The sequence below is a fragment of the Neopelma chrysocephalum genome, unplaced genomic scaffold, assembly GCF_003984885.1.
Source record: "Neopelma chrysocephalum unplaced genomic scaffold, ASM398488v2 Primary Assembly neopelma1_91, whole genome shotgun sequence".
Lineage (NCBI taxonomy): Eukaryota > Metazoa > Chordata > Aves > Passeriformes > Pipridae > Neopelma > Neopelma chrysocephalum.
The window spans coordinates 3,081,290-3,097,071 of record NW_020897753.1 but is presented as its reverse complement, the minus strand read 5'-3'; the positions used below and the strand labels follow the sequence as shown (position 1 = coordinate 3,097,071).

The 15,782-nt window shown below is 39.7% G+C and overlaps 1 protein-coding gene across 5 annotated transcripts in view; it reads left to right on the top strand.

Moving 5' to 3' along the window:
- Nucleotides 1–15,782, top strand: part of PLCB4 (phospholipase C beta 4) — a 194,718-nt gene that overhangs the window by 14,262 nt on the left and 164,674 nt on the right. For all 5 annotated transcript variants that reach the window (XM_027693333.1, XM_027693331.1, XM_027693332.1 and 2 more), the window contains exon 2: nt 6,640–6,699. The gene's annotated coding sequence lies outside the window, so the exon portion shown is untranslated. The remainder of the gene's footprint in view (nt 1–6,639; nt 6,700–15,782) is intronic.

The following is a 15,782-nucleotide window of genomic DNA, read 5'->3' as shown; positions in this document are numbered from 1 at the left end:
TATATTTAATACCTTTGTTATGCAACAGATCCAGTTTTGATTTGCAGCCCAGAGGTAGCAAAGTTTCAGTTTTAGAAGTGCAGTCTGATACAGGGTGTTTCTCAAGCAGTCTTTTTGCCTATAGTCTTTGACACCAGTCTTCCAGCAAAAATGACAATGTGCTTCTTAGTGTTGTTTCTAGGTTTGAGGATTCCCTGTGTAAACCTTTTTAAGTCAGAGCATAACTCAGGAACGCCCTATTTTTTTTTGGCAATGGTATGGAGATAGTCTGAATCAGCAAAGCTTGCTTAAAGGGACACTCTCCAGTCAAAAACATATGTGTATATAAAAAAACCATTTTTTTTCAATGAATTGAAGTAGTTGCAGACATCAGGCCTACCACTGAAGGTTTTAAAACTAATTTATACAGGTTGTGTCATTTCTATTTCCTCTCTCTTGCTTTTAGTTCTGTGGAAGGCAACAAAAAATGAACCCTGAACAAGCTAGTCTGCACAGTTGGATGAGAAAAGAAATAGAAGAGGCTGAGCAGAAATTGCAATCTTACAAAGCACAGATCTAGAAAGATGTTTCAGCTATGTTAAAAACTATTTGATGCTTTGCAGTTTTACAGCACTCAGTGATCTAATAGTGGTTCTGGAATCTTTTTTTTTTAGGCGTTGTACATATTTGTTGAAAATGCTTCTTCACCCAAAGAATTTGTAACACCAGGGTAGGAGGAGCCTAGAGCTGAACATAATATTTAGTATATAGGCAACAGAATATGCGTGTGAAGCATTTCCAGCAACATGTGGTTGAGATCAGCCTAAAAATTCAAGCTGTACGTTTAAATAATTTTCAATCAAGTGGCACTTCCAAGTTATCGACTTCCCTTCAAGGTGTAAATTTTTGCATCTAACAAATTAGTCCTGGCTGCCATCAGAAGGGATTTGCTTCAGTGCATCCTGAGGCATCAGGCCCAGATGTTTGCACAATGAGGCTTTGTAAACCTCCACTGGAGATGTGTAATGCTTTGATCTCTTTGCTGGACAAATCAAAATTAAACTGATGTCTCTCTTTATTTCTGTTTTCCTTGGGAGAAATGAGTGGACAGGAAATCTGGGCAGCCCTATCAGATTTTGCCCCAAGAAATTGCATTGGTTTAAAAAAGAGGCATTGTACTGGCAGCTTAATGTTTAAACTGGGTGTCAAAATGTTAAGGCAGAATAATGCAAACCAGTAATGCAAATGGTTTTCTTGGGTGGATTTCAACTCCTGTTCTAGTATCTGGTAGAATATGTTTACTTTCCTGCAATGAAACACCAAGCTATTTCCATCCCAATAATGCCACTTTTAGCCAGCTGGTTGCAGCCAGGTTCAGAGATAGTAATCAAAATTGTTTTGAAACCTGTCTCCGTTTATTACAGTGCAAACTTTTCTACTTCATATTATTCAGTGACTAAACATGTTTACTTTGAACAATGTGTGTTCTAGGTGGGTAGAAGCAAACTAAAAATGTGTCTAAGCCAGTTGTAATTAAATTTCAGCTCTGTACATTTTGTCAGGACAAGAAAAGCTGCTGGCATTTAAACCTTGCAGTGACTACCAGTCAGATTCTCCTATGGAATTAAAACAACTTGGAAAGCAGAGTGAGAAAAGGGGAAGAGAGATTTGTATGAATTAAATGACTACGGCCTGTGGCTTGCCAGCCTCTGTTGCTTTTGTTGATAGTGTGTGGTTATGTAAACTTCTTCCCACCGCTTTTCTTCTTGAACTTGCTGCAAAACAGTTTTGTGTGGTGTAACATCTGCTGGCATAAAAGTGGCTGTAAATACACGGCTGCATCTTCACTGTGCAGCCCAGTAGGAAGGAGAGAAGGGGTGGAAAAGAGTGTTCTCTGGAAACACAGATGGCTTTAGTAATTAATAACACTTTGTGAAACAAGTTAAAAAAGGGGCTGTATGAATAAGCTGAGTGCATCTATTTGGTACATTTGGAAGACTTTGCTGCATTAAACTTTCCTAGAGGAACATGCCTGATATGACCAGCTCTGTGCTCTCCCAGGTGTGATGGGACCAAGAGTTTTGGGTAAAATGGCATGTCTGCTCTGTATTATTTTACACTGTGCAAAATAATCTTGTATTATGACTGGTATGTAATTATCCCAGTAAATATTCAAGGGGAAAAAAAATAATGCTGCTTAATCCCTTTCTCTTGCTGTTATGGAGGATTGGGATAATAAAAGCACAGACCACAAATGCTACGCTGGAGTTGCTGGCCTACATTTCAGATGGTGAATGGCAACGAGCAGGCTCCCAGTTTCTGGAACACAGGGTACATCCCAGAAAGAATATTTGAGCTGCAACAGGATTTTTGTGGTGATGCTGAGCTTTCCCTGGAGACGTTAGATGATTGCATTTTATCTTCGTGATATAAAGTGCTGGCAGCTGGTGGTTTGCTGGCCTGAAAGGAGGATCCATCCTCTTCCCATCCTCTCACCTGCTGCATGTTCCCCAGTGCCTGCATTGCTTCCCTGTCTGCCTGTTGGAGTCCAGGATTGCCCCCTCACTTCTGCTTTCTTTGAATTATGGTGAGACACCCTTAAACTTTACTTTTGGTGGGAGTGCAGGTTTTTATGAAAATAATTAATCTCATTGGCCCAAGCAGAGTAAAAGCATTTGCCTGGAATTGACCTGGATTCTCTGTAATGCTGTAAATGAAACCTTGCATTGTTAATGCTTTCATCAGCAGTGAGTAATTTCATAGATTGAAAACCTCATAAACTGCAGCGTGGTAATTTTGGTTCCAGAGAATTACTATAGATGACTGTAAAAATAGAGTTCATTTTTTTCCCAGTAAAAAAAAAAAAAAGATTATTAAATAATGATTATTAAAACATAGGTAAAAGCCCCTGCAGGAGTTGTAGGATATTATGTAGTTATTACATCCAAGATACCCTGAAATTCTCTTACTCAAATTACAGATTGTGTTTCTTAGTCCTATTACATTTGCATACTGATGAGAGTTTCTAGTAACTTTTATATTGTGCAAATGCCACTGTTGTTTATTACTTGGCTTAAATAATGTGGTTTTTATCATATAAATATACCTCATTCTCTGTAGAAAAAAACCTGAAACATTTTATTATTTACAAATAATTTTGGAGGATGTGCTTTATGATCAATTTATATGCTTTTTATAAAGTAGAATCTCTGGGCTCCAAATTATTTGGAGTGAAAATAGTGAAAATAGTCTGCCTATTTCAGTAATTCAGTGTCCTGAATCTTGCTCAGCAAACACCAGGAAGGACTTTTACCTCTCGCTTTGAAAAATTGATCTTGAATCAAGAACTCTCTTGGCTTCATGGCTGGAGGCAGACACAGGATTAGGACTTGAGGGTGGACTGTGTGTGGTACAAGCAGGAGGCTACATCCTTTCTTTATTTAATAAGTTTCTGACTTAATTCAGTGAAGCTGAATGCAACAGTCCTTGATAAAACTGTACGTGGCTTATGAATGTGATTTCCCTCATGGTATTCCTGTGGTAGAAGTGAATAATGTTATTTATTGGGTTTTTTTTGTTGTTGTTGTTATTTTAATTGTGTTTAACTGTGTGGCTACCTGCCTTTATTTTTTTTTCCCCCTGTCTTTGGGAATGATACTGTCAAGTTTTTATTTCCACGGGATAAACAGCCATATGTCCCCGTAGTCAGTGCCATCCAGGTCAGTCTCGGTGGGGAAAAGGTGCAGAGCTGTCTGGTAGGTGGAGAGGCTGCTGCTCTTGTGGATGAGCACATGAAATGTTCCAGAAAGATATGCCAGAGGCTCGAGTTATGTAATGCCTGGAGCAGGAAGCCACCGAGCTGTGTGTGCGGTGTGTCAGCAGCACCAGACTGATGTCCCTGGCAAGGCTCCACTCCAGGAAGGAGCTGAGGTTTCTCAGAGGCTTCAGATGAGGGCGAGAGCTGTGACAGCGTGGCCCTGGCTAGAACAGCCTGGCCCAGGGATGGCAGGAGCTGGCAGTGCCCACCTCGCTGCCTGCTGGGGGCTGACATAACACTGCTCTGCTAAGTGTGGTTTCCTGCCCACAAGTGTGAGTGTGACTTTTTCAGTTTGGTTTTCTTTTTTCCCCTTTTGTGTGTTGGTGGGTGTTTGTGGCTCTTCTGTTGGTTTGGTTTGGTTTTTTTTTTTTCCCCTCCTAGATCCTAAAAAAAAAAATTTACGAAGAAAGAAAGAACCTTTTTAGAAACTGCACATCCAGATTCACGTCTGAAAAACGTTAAAAACTGTGTCTAAAATTAACTGATAAACTATGGTTGATGTTCCTTTTGGGTACAAAGTGAGTGAAGAAGGTTTGTCAGGTAAACACCATTTCAGCATATTGACAGATTAAAATCATCATGTCTAAATTAAGACTCCAATGGTCTTTTCTAAATTGGATACTCGTACTTCACTTTTAATTAGAATGAGGCAAAAAGTCCTCATTGGAATTCCAAAGTTTCAGTCTCCCGGTGAGTAGCTCGAGGTGATCATCCGTAACCAAATGCCCATAGATGGGAAAGCCATGGACTTGTGGAACTCTGTTACTGTCAGGTCTCTCTGACCGTTTCAGGGAGCAACAGGTAGAAAAGAAACTTGAATATTAGATCCCTATTGATCAAAACTTTTCTGCTTTAAAATAAAAATAACAACAAAAAAAAATAAATCTGTTGACAAGCCCAGAGTCTTGATGAAGGTTGTCCATCCTTTTGAAGGGTTATTATGGTTTAACTGGGCCTTCTGCTAGATTAAGTCCTCTCCAAGTAGGTTGTCAGGGGCTTGAGTCATGAAGAGAGACAGGCAACACCTGTGGTGTATTTCAGGTGACAGGAAAGCTCAGGTGACTAGTCAAGAAACAAGTCCTGCTTTACTGAACAGTAGTTGTGAAATTAAAGGTCCTCTACAAAAAAAGTATGCATCAAGGTATTTAAGATCAGCTTATTCACCTCCTTTTCATTTTCTTTGGAACAGGAGAGAAATGAAAATTACAGGTTTTTGTATTTTAACCTTTACATCCAGGTATGGAATGAAGGACAAACCTGAGGCTGCAGCTGCTGTCCGTCACCCCACCAGTAGTTACTGGGAATTAGGAATTGCTCAGTGTTTCTGCCTCTGTAACTGAGACTTGACTCTGGCCCTGAGTGCTTCCCTCAAAGAATTTACAGTCTTACTGAAAGGGCCATTGGAGATTTCTGGACACGAACAAGTTCCTGAAGAAATACTTAACTGGTGGAAGGAAAGAGATTTTTGGTATTTGCATAACTAAAAAGAAACTGGTTTTCTTCTTTAAATTTATGAGATTGCACTCGTGTGTTTACATGGAACATGAGAAATTTCAGAGCCCAGTGGCAACGTTGTCCAGAAAGCTGTAAATGATTAAAACCAGTTGAGAAGCAGATCCTGTTTCTGTTTTGTGCATTAGGTCTGGTGAGATGCTACTGATTTTGGTGGACTCGATGTAATCGTGTTGAAATTTGACCACAGTCTGCAAGAGAACAAAAATATCTGAGTTGTATCTCTTACTGTAGACTAACAGAGCACTTTGTATGCTTGAAAACATTTTTGTCATGTCTTTGTCTTTCCAACGGAAACATGTTTTGAGCAGTGAGTTGATTTCAGCATTAAGTTGGCTTTAGTTGACCCCAGAAGGAAGTGTAAAGATGCTTTTGTGTGCAGCTGGGAAGTGGTGGAGGCCCAGTGATATCTTGTCATGTAATTATGAGCTACTGAGGCCAGTCTGAAAGTGCACTGGCAAAATGAGAGTGTTTGAGGCATTAAAATAATAATAATAATAATAATAATAATAATAATAATAAAAGTTGAAGGCACTGTATAGTCTTGTACTAGAAGAGCACATAGTCAATATTTAATGAGAACAAAGCACTCACCCACCATCCTCTCAGCGTTGCTATTTATGATTTGGAACAACTTCTGTTTTAATAGACATTTTTGGCAACTTTGGGAGGATTCAACAGAACAGGAAACTATTTTCTTTAACTGCCCTCATGGCTGTAATTGTGAATGCCATGGTTGTCAGTCACTCTGCTTCCTTCTTGGGGTGTTTTATATTCCAGGAGTCCCTAAAGCAAATTCTAGACCTCCAACACGCTCTGGCCTGTCTTGGCTGAGACACTTATTTTCTAGAATCTCTCTGTTTCTAATATCGAGATTTTTTTTTTCCCTCCTTTTTCTTTTTTTTTTTTCTCCTTCTTCTCCTAAAACTTAAACCTCATAAAACTGAAAAGGTATCAGGTCAGATTTAATTCTGTGTATGCATCTATACCTCAGAATAAAATACTTTTTTCCCCTGCTCCTGAAAACCATTCCATTCTTGGTCTCCACTGTGTTCCTATTTAGTTTGAAATGCTTGGATGAATGGGTACCATGTGTTCCTTTCACCTGCAGCTATGATGCTGTTGCTTAAATAACAGGAAATTTCAAAATAAAATGAACTTCAAACAAAAACTCACTAAGTGTGCACTGTTTGTTTGCTGTAGTGTAAATATTCAGTTCCATGAGGAGAAATTATTTCTGGGGGGGAAAAGAAGGTCTTGGAGTAGTTCACTGTGTTTTTATTATGTAATTAAATATGAATATGCACAATTAAGGCTTTTTTTTTTTTCAGGGAAAGGAAGACATTCTCTACAATGTGAATTTCTACGGAGTAATTTCTGATTTTCCAAAGGTATGAATTTTTCTGTTCTTTTAACATTTTAATTCGAGTTTTTTTACTAGATTATTTACTTCTGGTTTAAAATATGGTTTACTGTTTTCAGTGCTGCACTATCCATATTAGCAGAATGAGAAATGTATCCTGAAAAAGCAGTGGTTGGGGTTCACAGGAGAGAAGCTATTAGAAATTTAGGTCATAATTCAGAGTATGCTGAGCTCTCCTGAAGACCTGACATTAATAAAAAAGTGTGTGTGTGTGTGTGAGGATGATCAGTGACACAGACAGAGGAGGATGAATAAAAACTGCTGGTTTGTGTCCCCTCCCCGAGCCCGACAAACTCCAGGGATAATGTGAAACCATTCTTCTAACAGCTGCAAAGGCAGTTTAAGTGCTCTAATCTCCATGGGATTCCAGGAGATTCTTCTCACCTCAAATTTGTGGAGGGACAGTTTTTTGTTTTTTAATACTCAGAGATGGGTCACTTTTTTAAGTGATCGTGACGGGATGGTGGATTTGCCTTTTGTCGTCGTTCACCTAAAAATGCATCTAAATTCACGTCAGAATATTCTGCTGTCGTCTGAGATGGTTTCTTGTGTGACTCCTCAGATGAAGATTCCATCAAATCTGCTCTAGAAAAATTTCAGTGCAGAGAAAGACCTCAACACCAAAGGATATGGTTGCGTTGGTGGTCTAGAATTTTAGAATTAGAAGTGCTGGTACCACGGTTGTAGGCAGTGCTTTATGTATGTATAGCCTTGACATTAGTCACTAAAACACACTTGTTTTCCTTGTTTTTCTACTTCTTGGTTGTTGGTCTATCCACACACTGTATGCCACAAGCATTTGGGAATTTGTTGCACTGTGACCTGGTGTTCCATCACAATTGGTTTGTTTATTTGTAACTGATAAAAATAATTCTTCTGTGGGCATAAGTTTGCTAAAATAGGTAAAAAAGAAAGAAAAAAAAAAGCCTACATTGGCCAGAAATAGCTTTCTTGGAAAGTGGAAACTTCTGTAAATATTTTCTTAGAGCAAGGTCCTGCAGATACCTGATAGTATGTCAGATAATATCTCATAGTTCTAACTTCTTATCCAGGTGTAAGCAACAGAACTCTCACTAGAGATTCAGAATTAATTCTCACCAGGGACAGAACTGTCAGTTCATTTGTTAAAACTGATAAAGAGTTAGGAGATGAATCGATTTACCTTGAGTTGCTACTACATTTGAGCATCTTGAATGCTTTGAAAATAAGACTCTACGTAAAAGAGGGGAAAGCCACTTTGTGTGGAGTTAGGTGAAGGAAGTTAGGGATTTTTTAAACATAGTATGTAGAAGGACATGCTGTAGGTTTTACATACCATCTTGAAAGTCAAGGGCTTCAAAAACTTTGTGAACAAAGGAAAAGAAAATCCCAGAACTCCTGAATTTTTACATTGAGTAAACATGAAGAGAATTTGCCTCAATAACAAACCAAAACTCGCCCCAGGCAGTCACAGTTTGTACAGTCAGTTTTAGGGTCTGTGAACAGCCCACTGCAGTTAATACTAGTTATGCTGAGGATGCCTGGGAGAGGTTTTTGTGGGTGTTAAAATATTGTATTGTTAAAGATCAAGTGAGACCATTGTGTGTTCTTCTCTGTTTCATTACAGCGCGATTCCAGGCAGTGTTTCTTCAGGAGATGAGGTCAGCCAGTGTGTCCTTAAAGGTTTATTCTGTTTGCACAGTGGTGGGTGGGAGGACAGGGGTGTGCAAATGGGAGATGTTGCCTTTATCATAACACATCATTACCTGTAATCATGTTCCCCTTAGGAGAGCATTAGTCATGTTATTGAATAATCAGGAGCTACAGGAACTTTGATCCCTTTCCTGCTCTCAAAGAGGTTGAGCTGAAGAGAGAACTAGCCAAAGAAAATCTTTTAAGTAAACTATGGTTTTCAACACTGTTGAAAGGAAGGAGTGCTGAATTTCTGTTAAAATTTACAATATGAAACTGGGCATAATGTTCACTGGGCATTCCTGATTGGAATAATAATTAAAACAATGCACAGTTCATCACCATTAGCTCATTGATTTTATTCATCTGAAGACTTCATAGCTGATTTTTATGGAGCTGAAATAATATCCCTGTGGTATATTTACAGGTTAGAATTGCAGAATTATTTTGTAATGTACAGAGTCAGAATATTTGGCATGTGTATTTTTGATTAAATTACCTGTGCTCATTTGGATACCTGTGTGTCACAGTATCTCTGAGATGGGGAGCTAAGAGCAGCATTCACCCCATTGTCATTACCAGTCCCAAGGGATTTCTTATTCACCACTGTATCTTGTGTTCAATAAGAGCCAAAAACGTGCTATTTAATCCTATTTATGTGACCGTACTGTGTTATTAAAAAAAAAGTATGTTTATGTGAGAAATATGAGGAAAGGCCTCAGTCTCTGATTAAGGTCCAGCCCAGCCTTGTAGAAAAGAGTCTCCTAATAATTCTGGAACAGTCACAGATTGACTCAGGCAACAGTTGAATCAGACTGTGGTGAAGGAACACTAATATTTTTCTCAAACTGTTGTCTGACTCCCTCCTGCTTTGGAAAAGTTGAAATAACTCCCTGACTGACTGAAGGTGCAGGAAGGGAGAGATGCAAATTAGAGCTATTGCCGAAGAGAAGTTGAACTGTAAAAGAAAGCAAGGACTCCCACTGTCCATTAGTGTGGTTTAAAGGTGTTGCAGAATAACTGGATCATCCTCAGCCTGGGGTTTGTGAGCACCTGGTGTTCTACTGGCTGGAATCACAAAAGGAGGGCAGGAATACTAATGTGCAAGGTGTATTTATCTGTGTATATGGCTTTCTTTTGTTTCTCTGTTCCTGATTCCATATGTTCTGTGACTGTGCAGTCAGTAGTCTCCATTAAAAGGTTAAGGATAATATCAGAGTACTGGCAGGTTCCCTCAGGGTATCAGTTCTTACAGCACAGGTCATGCAACAAGACTTGGAGAGAGATCCTCTCAACTGCGTCATCCTCCCAGGGCATGTCAATAGTGTCTGTCCCTGCTGCATATTCCAGGTTGGAATCTCTTCCTCAGGAGCCCTGTGTGCTCTGATGGATCCTGGCAGGGTGGGGGCAAAGGGCGGAGCAGCTGAACCTGAAGGCTGGTAGAGGTTGAGGGTGCAGCCTTGTCTTGTGTTCCAGAAGATCATGCACAGGTCATGTAATCACACTGTTGCTGAAGTTTTCCCTTCCCTCTGGGGTTATGAAATAGAGGACTGTCTACTGGCTCCTCTAAAAGCTCTCTTCTTGGGGACAGCTTAACAGATACGTCTGCTATGATCTTTACAGCTGAAACAACTGCTGCTTTCGCTTTAACAGCTGAGGGTTAACTTGGTAGATTTGCATAGAATCGTAGAATCATTAAGGCTGAAAAAGACCTGCAAGATCATCAAGTCCCACCTTTGACCTAATACCACCACATGCTGAAGTGCAGAGTTACTAATTTTTACCTTGTTCGTATTTCTGGGGCCTCCAAAACAGTGCCATAAAGCCACAGGTGACACCTTGTAGCTGTGAAAATACTGCCAGTGCAAACACAAACACTGTTAATGCGGTGCTGCTCACACCAACATGCTTGTAAGAATTATCTCCTGTAACTCCTAATGTTACAGTGCTTACTTGCTCTGCTTGAAAAGACCAAGTCTTGATGACCTTCTCTCCATCTAAAACATCTGCTCCGATCACAGGAATGTTTTGCACTTGTTTTTCTTATGCCAGTGTGGGGCTGCCCCGGTCACACCTGCTGAGCATAATCAAGGATGAGTTTTAGTCCTACAGTATTGGCTGCCTGGTCATTATAAAGGGCAGGGCAACTGGTCCCAAAATGGAAGTGACACTCTATGGGGGAGGGAGGGGGAGAGAATAAAGAAAAGTTGCCTTGTTGTTAGAGACTGGTGCAATTTGTTCAGATTGCTGTTCTCAAAATAAAGAGGTTTTTAATCCCAGCTTTAGGCTGTGTCTCCACTGGGTATCTTGTTAATGTCCCTGATAAGCACAGCAATTAAGATATTTTGTGGCGGTATTTTCCAGCCGAGCTGAATTTTTCTCCGTGGCATCTAATTTGGCCAGGAATCCTACTGCTGTTCTCTTACCCAGGTCCATTGAATCCTGCAGCCTATCTGATTCTTTATACATGTTATCTCTATCTTCTGGAAATTGAGTTCTTTTAGGCCTGGAAAGTTATCTGCTGTTCATAAGCAACATGCATATCTTACTTAGGTGGAGTATACACTGAGTTTCCCTTCAGATGGCCAATGTTTTCTTTATAATAAAGTTCTCTTATTCTTAGCACATTTCTAGGTCAGGAATGCTTAAAATATCTTCGATCATTAAAACTTGGAGTCAACAGAATAAAACAAAAATAGAGAGGCAAAAGAAAAATAAATGAGACTTACTGCATCCATCCAGATGAAGTATTGTTTTCCAAATATTCCCTGCTGTTTGTGATCATGCAGTCTTTGTCTTCCTTTGGAAGACTGTTCTGCTTAATTACAGCAAAATCCACCCCTGGGTAGACCTTTGTGGTAAGAAAGGTGAGCATGGAGAGAGCAGAAAATGCACGTACTGGTGTGTACTGTCTCAGACTGAGAAAGGTTGTTGGTTCAGAGAGGGAGGCAGAGCTCTGGGAGCTCAAAAGCAAGTGATAACAAAAGCATACTGATAATTTCTGGCAGTTGTTACTGTCTCAGTTGTCAGGTTCTCTGTAGTTTCATGTACATTTAAACTGACACTTGTGAAAAAGTAAATAGAGGCTGGGAGCAAGGCTGGGGACTAATTTCTTGTCCCTGGATGCTTGTTCGCACCAAAGGCCTGTGTGAGGAGTGAATCGGGTGACCGAGCTGGCTGAAAAGCAGACCTGGTAAAGAACATTCTTAAAGGTAATTTCTAACCCTGGGGAGGAGAAGGCTCCAGGGAGACCTTGTTGCCACCCTTCAGTACTTAAGAGGGTCTTCCAAGGAAGATGGGGACAGACTTTTTAGTAGGATCTGTTGTGATAGGATAAGGGGTAATGGCTGTAAACTGAAAGGGGATATAGTCAGGCTAGATATAAGGAAGCCATTTTTTACAGTGAGGGTGGTAAAAAACTGGAACAGGCTTCCCAGAGAGGTAGTAATGCCCCATCCCTGTAAATATTCAATGTCAGGATGGATGGGTCTCTGAGCAACCTGGTCTAGTTGAAGGTATCCCTGCTCACTGGAGGAGTTGGACTAGATGACCTTTAAAGGTTCCTCCCAACAAAACTATTCTATAATTCTATGACTTTTCGTCTGAATCAGTTTACCAGACTACTGCCTCAAACTGGTTTGTGGCAGGTCTGTCTTAAACCGTGCTGGAATCTTCAGACATTCTAATGCAAAAAAAGGGAGCTCCTGTCTTCTGGTTGTTTATGATAAGAGTTTTCCTAGGAGCAGAAAGGTTGTTTTCTTTTGTCTGCTTATTTCTTTAAGTGCTTCTGGAACTGTCCTCTGAAAGACTGATCTGTCACTCCCCAGGAAGGAAAGACTGCTGTTTTTTGAAAAGGTTAAGCTAAGGTTTTCTTTTGCGAGAACTAAGCTATGGTGTTGTTTGATTCAAAATTTGCATTTCATCAATGCCTGAAGTTAAACCACCTTCTCTTAAAATGTGGAAAGGCCTGGTCTTGTATCTAAAGGTGCAGGAAGAACTGTGAGCAAAGAGACACAAAATGACAGCTTGTATTGTTCAGCCTCAATAAAACCAGAAGAAAGTGAAGCTTTTGCAAACCATTTTGTTCTGTGCAGGTTCAGCTCACTGGAAACTGAGAGAGTAGAGTAGAAAGGAGTGGAGGAAACTATTCCCTTTTTAGTGTCTGAGCCTGGACAAGGAGGGCATGACTCAGTGCCAGAGCTGAAAGGGAGTGGTGGCAGAGGCAGAGATGGTGAGTGGCATTCCCCTGTTCCCAAGGGATTCCTTTGCAGGCAGCTCAGTGGGATTTTTCCCCCTGACTTCAGCTGAGGCCAAGCATACAAAAAAGAGAAATGGAGAGTGAAAGAACGAGCAGGATGATCTGAAAGGTATGGGGAGAGCTGCGAAATAAAGGAAGCAAGGTAGGAAAAGTGGGAAATGTAATAATAAAACTGTCAGATACAGGAAATACTTCTGTGGTGGGGAAGAAAGCAAGAGGTCATGTGCACAGCTGAGTTTGGACAAAATGTTTTACTCATCTCTGACTCCCTTCTCCTGTTGAAACTGTCTGCCAAGACCTACTAGTGATACACCAAGATTACTTGCCTTTTAGATAGTTTCTTTTAAACTGATGTGTCTTCATATTTCGCATGAATAGTGCATTCATCTTAAACCCTTATTGTTTTCTGGTGAAGCCAAAAAGGAAAATTGCTGAATTATTGCCTAAAAAATCCATTGTATTTGGAAAGGATTTTTTTCCCCTTCCAGTATTTTCAACTTTTCTAAACCCTACAACTATGGAAAATTTCGGAGGGATGTTTTCTCTAACTACGCTTGTACTCCGGTTTAGAGGAGCAATGTTTGGTTGAGTGTAAAAAAAAATAAATAAATCTGCAAACAGATTCTAATCAAAGGAAAAACTTCACACTGTCCAGTGGCTTTCCTAGAGCCTGCTTTTGTTCTCTTGTTCATATCTTATCTGCTGTAATTTTGTTGCTCTTAAGATGAGTATTGCATTACAGAACAGGGAGTAGTGTGGGTGTGTGAGTTACAGAGTCTGCCCTACTGGCAGCTCCTTACCTAAAAAACCCTTTTTAATCGCAGTACCTGTGAAAACTGGAATCTGAGAAGATGGCATGTGCTGCTCCACATCAGAATGATTTCTTGGAGGCAGTGGAAATATCTGTGGCAAATCATATTTACATTCAGAACTCCATTTATAATTGTGGTTATTATTATTTCCTCTCTCTGTGTGTACATACTTCGGATCTACTAAGTGTAAATTTTCCGAACTCGACAGGTTGCATAAGCCAGAAAAGTAGGAAATAACTCCCAAAAGAGCTGCTGCCAGATCTTTGAAGCACGTATTGAGTTGTTTGATCTGAAACACAATGTGTAAGAGTTGCTTTGCCAAGTTTTGAAAGGTACAGTATGTGGAGTGACGAGGCTGCTGTCAAGTTATTTTCTGTAACCAAAAGGGAAAGACAGAGAAATGTGGAATGTTGTTTATTGCTTAACGACACGCATACCACTTTTCAGTTGTTTATATTTTAACTGTTGTTTCTTCTTTCAAAACTAATAAGACTTGTTAAACATTACGGTGAAAAGTAGCTAGTAAATCTACTTAGGTTTCATAACCGCAGTTTTCGCTCTTTGATCTGCGCCAGACTGAAAATTTGGATTGTAAACAAGACCATTATGAGATCTTTTGCAGTCTGGGTTAGCAGTTGGGAGGACATCTCTGGAGCTACTAGAGCTACTGCAAGCATTTTCTGTGCTGATACCTAGACGGCTTTTTCAAGACCTGCAGAGCCCTTTTCTCGGGCAGTTGTACCTTTGGAAGACTTTGACCATTTAGATTTGTTTTGCAGGGTGTGTTTTTATAAATGACCTGATGATCAGGCTCTTCTCACAGAAAGGAGGCAGCACTTTACTTGCCCTGTTAAATGAGATGTAGGTGGTCAGATCTGTGTGTCCAGCCTGTGAACATTTGGACGTGCAAACCTGTCTACAAGTCATCTGGGTTTATCTGCCCCAAACTAGTTGGCTTTTTTTCCTGTGCAGGCCTCTATGACCTGCTTTTGTGTAAATGCATTTTTTTATAAGGTTGTATAGTAAGTAACTAGCTAGACACTCTGAAAAAAATCTAAAAATTAAGCTTCTGTGTCTCTAAATTATTTCTTTTGACCTTTATCTACATGGAGCAATCTGTTGCCTGGACTCTATGAATATATATTTTTTCTTTCTAAATTGTGCATAAGCACAATTGGTGGACTGGGAAGTTTACCCTTTTGAAATGTTAAGCAGTTCAAGGCAGCTTCCAGGTGAGTATTTTGGAGGAAATCAAAAGCTTTCCTCTATTCATCATTGATGTATCAGCATGGAGTGTTTTCTATTTTCACCTACAACTTGGAAACAGATTTTTCATTATTAATACTTCTCTTTCCTGTGTTAATCTATAGGTGCTGTGAAAGTACCTATATGGTAGTAAAACTTCTTTACTTTCACTTCGAAGTCCATTTCATTTTAGAATCCTAGAATCTTGGGAAGCTTTGCAGGTTGGCAAGAGCATAAATGGGAATCAGGCCCTCAGAACTTCAAAAATTATGACCAAAGCAGAGACATTACGGGAAGTGCCTTTTAGATATGAGGTAATATCTTTAAAGCAACATTGTACAGAATAAATAAAACCAGAACACAAGGCTGTTTGACAGTTTATTGCTTATCTTTGCACGTTATCTTTGCTGTGCCTTTTTTTTTCCTCTAAGAACTGTGTCCAGAACACAAGATTTGTTTCCCTATCTGAGTATCTTTGCTGGCACTTGATGTGACTTGATAAAAACAATGTGAATTTGAGTCAAGTGGTTAAATGTTAAAACAGTTAAATGTTAAAATGTCCCACATGTGCTGGCTTGCTGCCAGGGGAAGGGGAACCTCCCCCAGAAACGCTGCATTTAACCACTAATCAAACATTTATTATTGCTGAAAGAATGACCTGACAAGGATACAGTTGAACTGAATTGTACAGGTTGTATTCCATGGAAGTGAAAGGCTTTATTAATATTTGAAGAATGGCTTTAATTAGTCTGACTGTTGGTAGGTGTGTTCATTTTCTCGATGTACATCTGATATAGCATTTTTCACCAACTTATAATTGGCAGTTTCCCATAGGAAATAATCATTATTGGTATTATAAAAGCACTTTGTATCTATCACATTTGGGAAATGAAAGTTTTGCAAAGGTCAGAATAAAGTGTGCCCCCAATTATGCTAATAACTCATACCACAAATGATCCACCAGAAGGTTTAATAGCTTGGTAGTCCTCTTTAGATTTTCTGAGAACAGGAAGAATTAATATTACATTTTGACACTTTACAGAAAGGTGAAAAAGGAAACCTTGC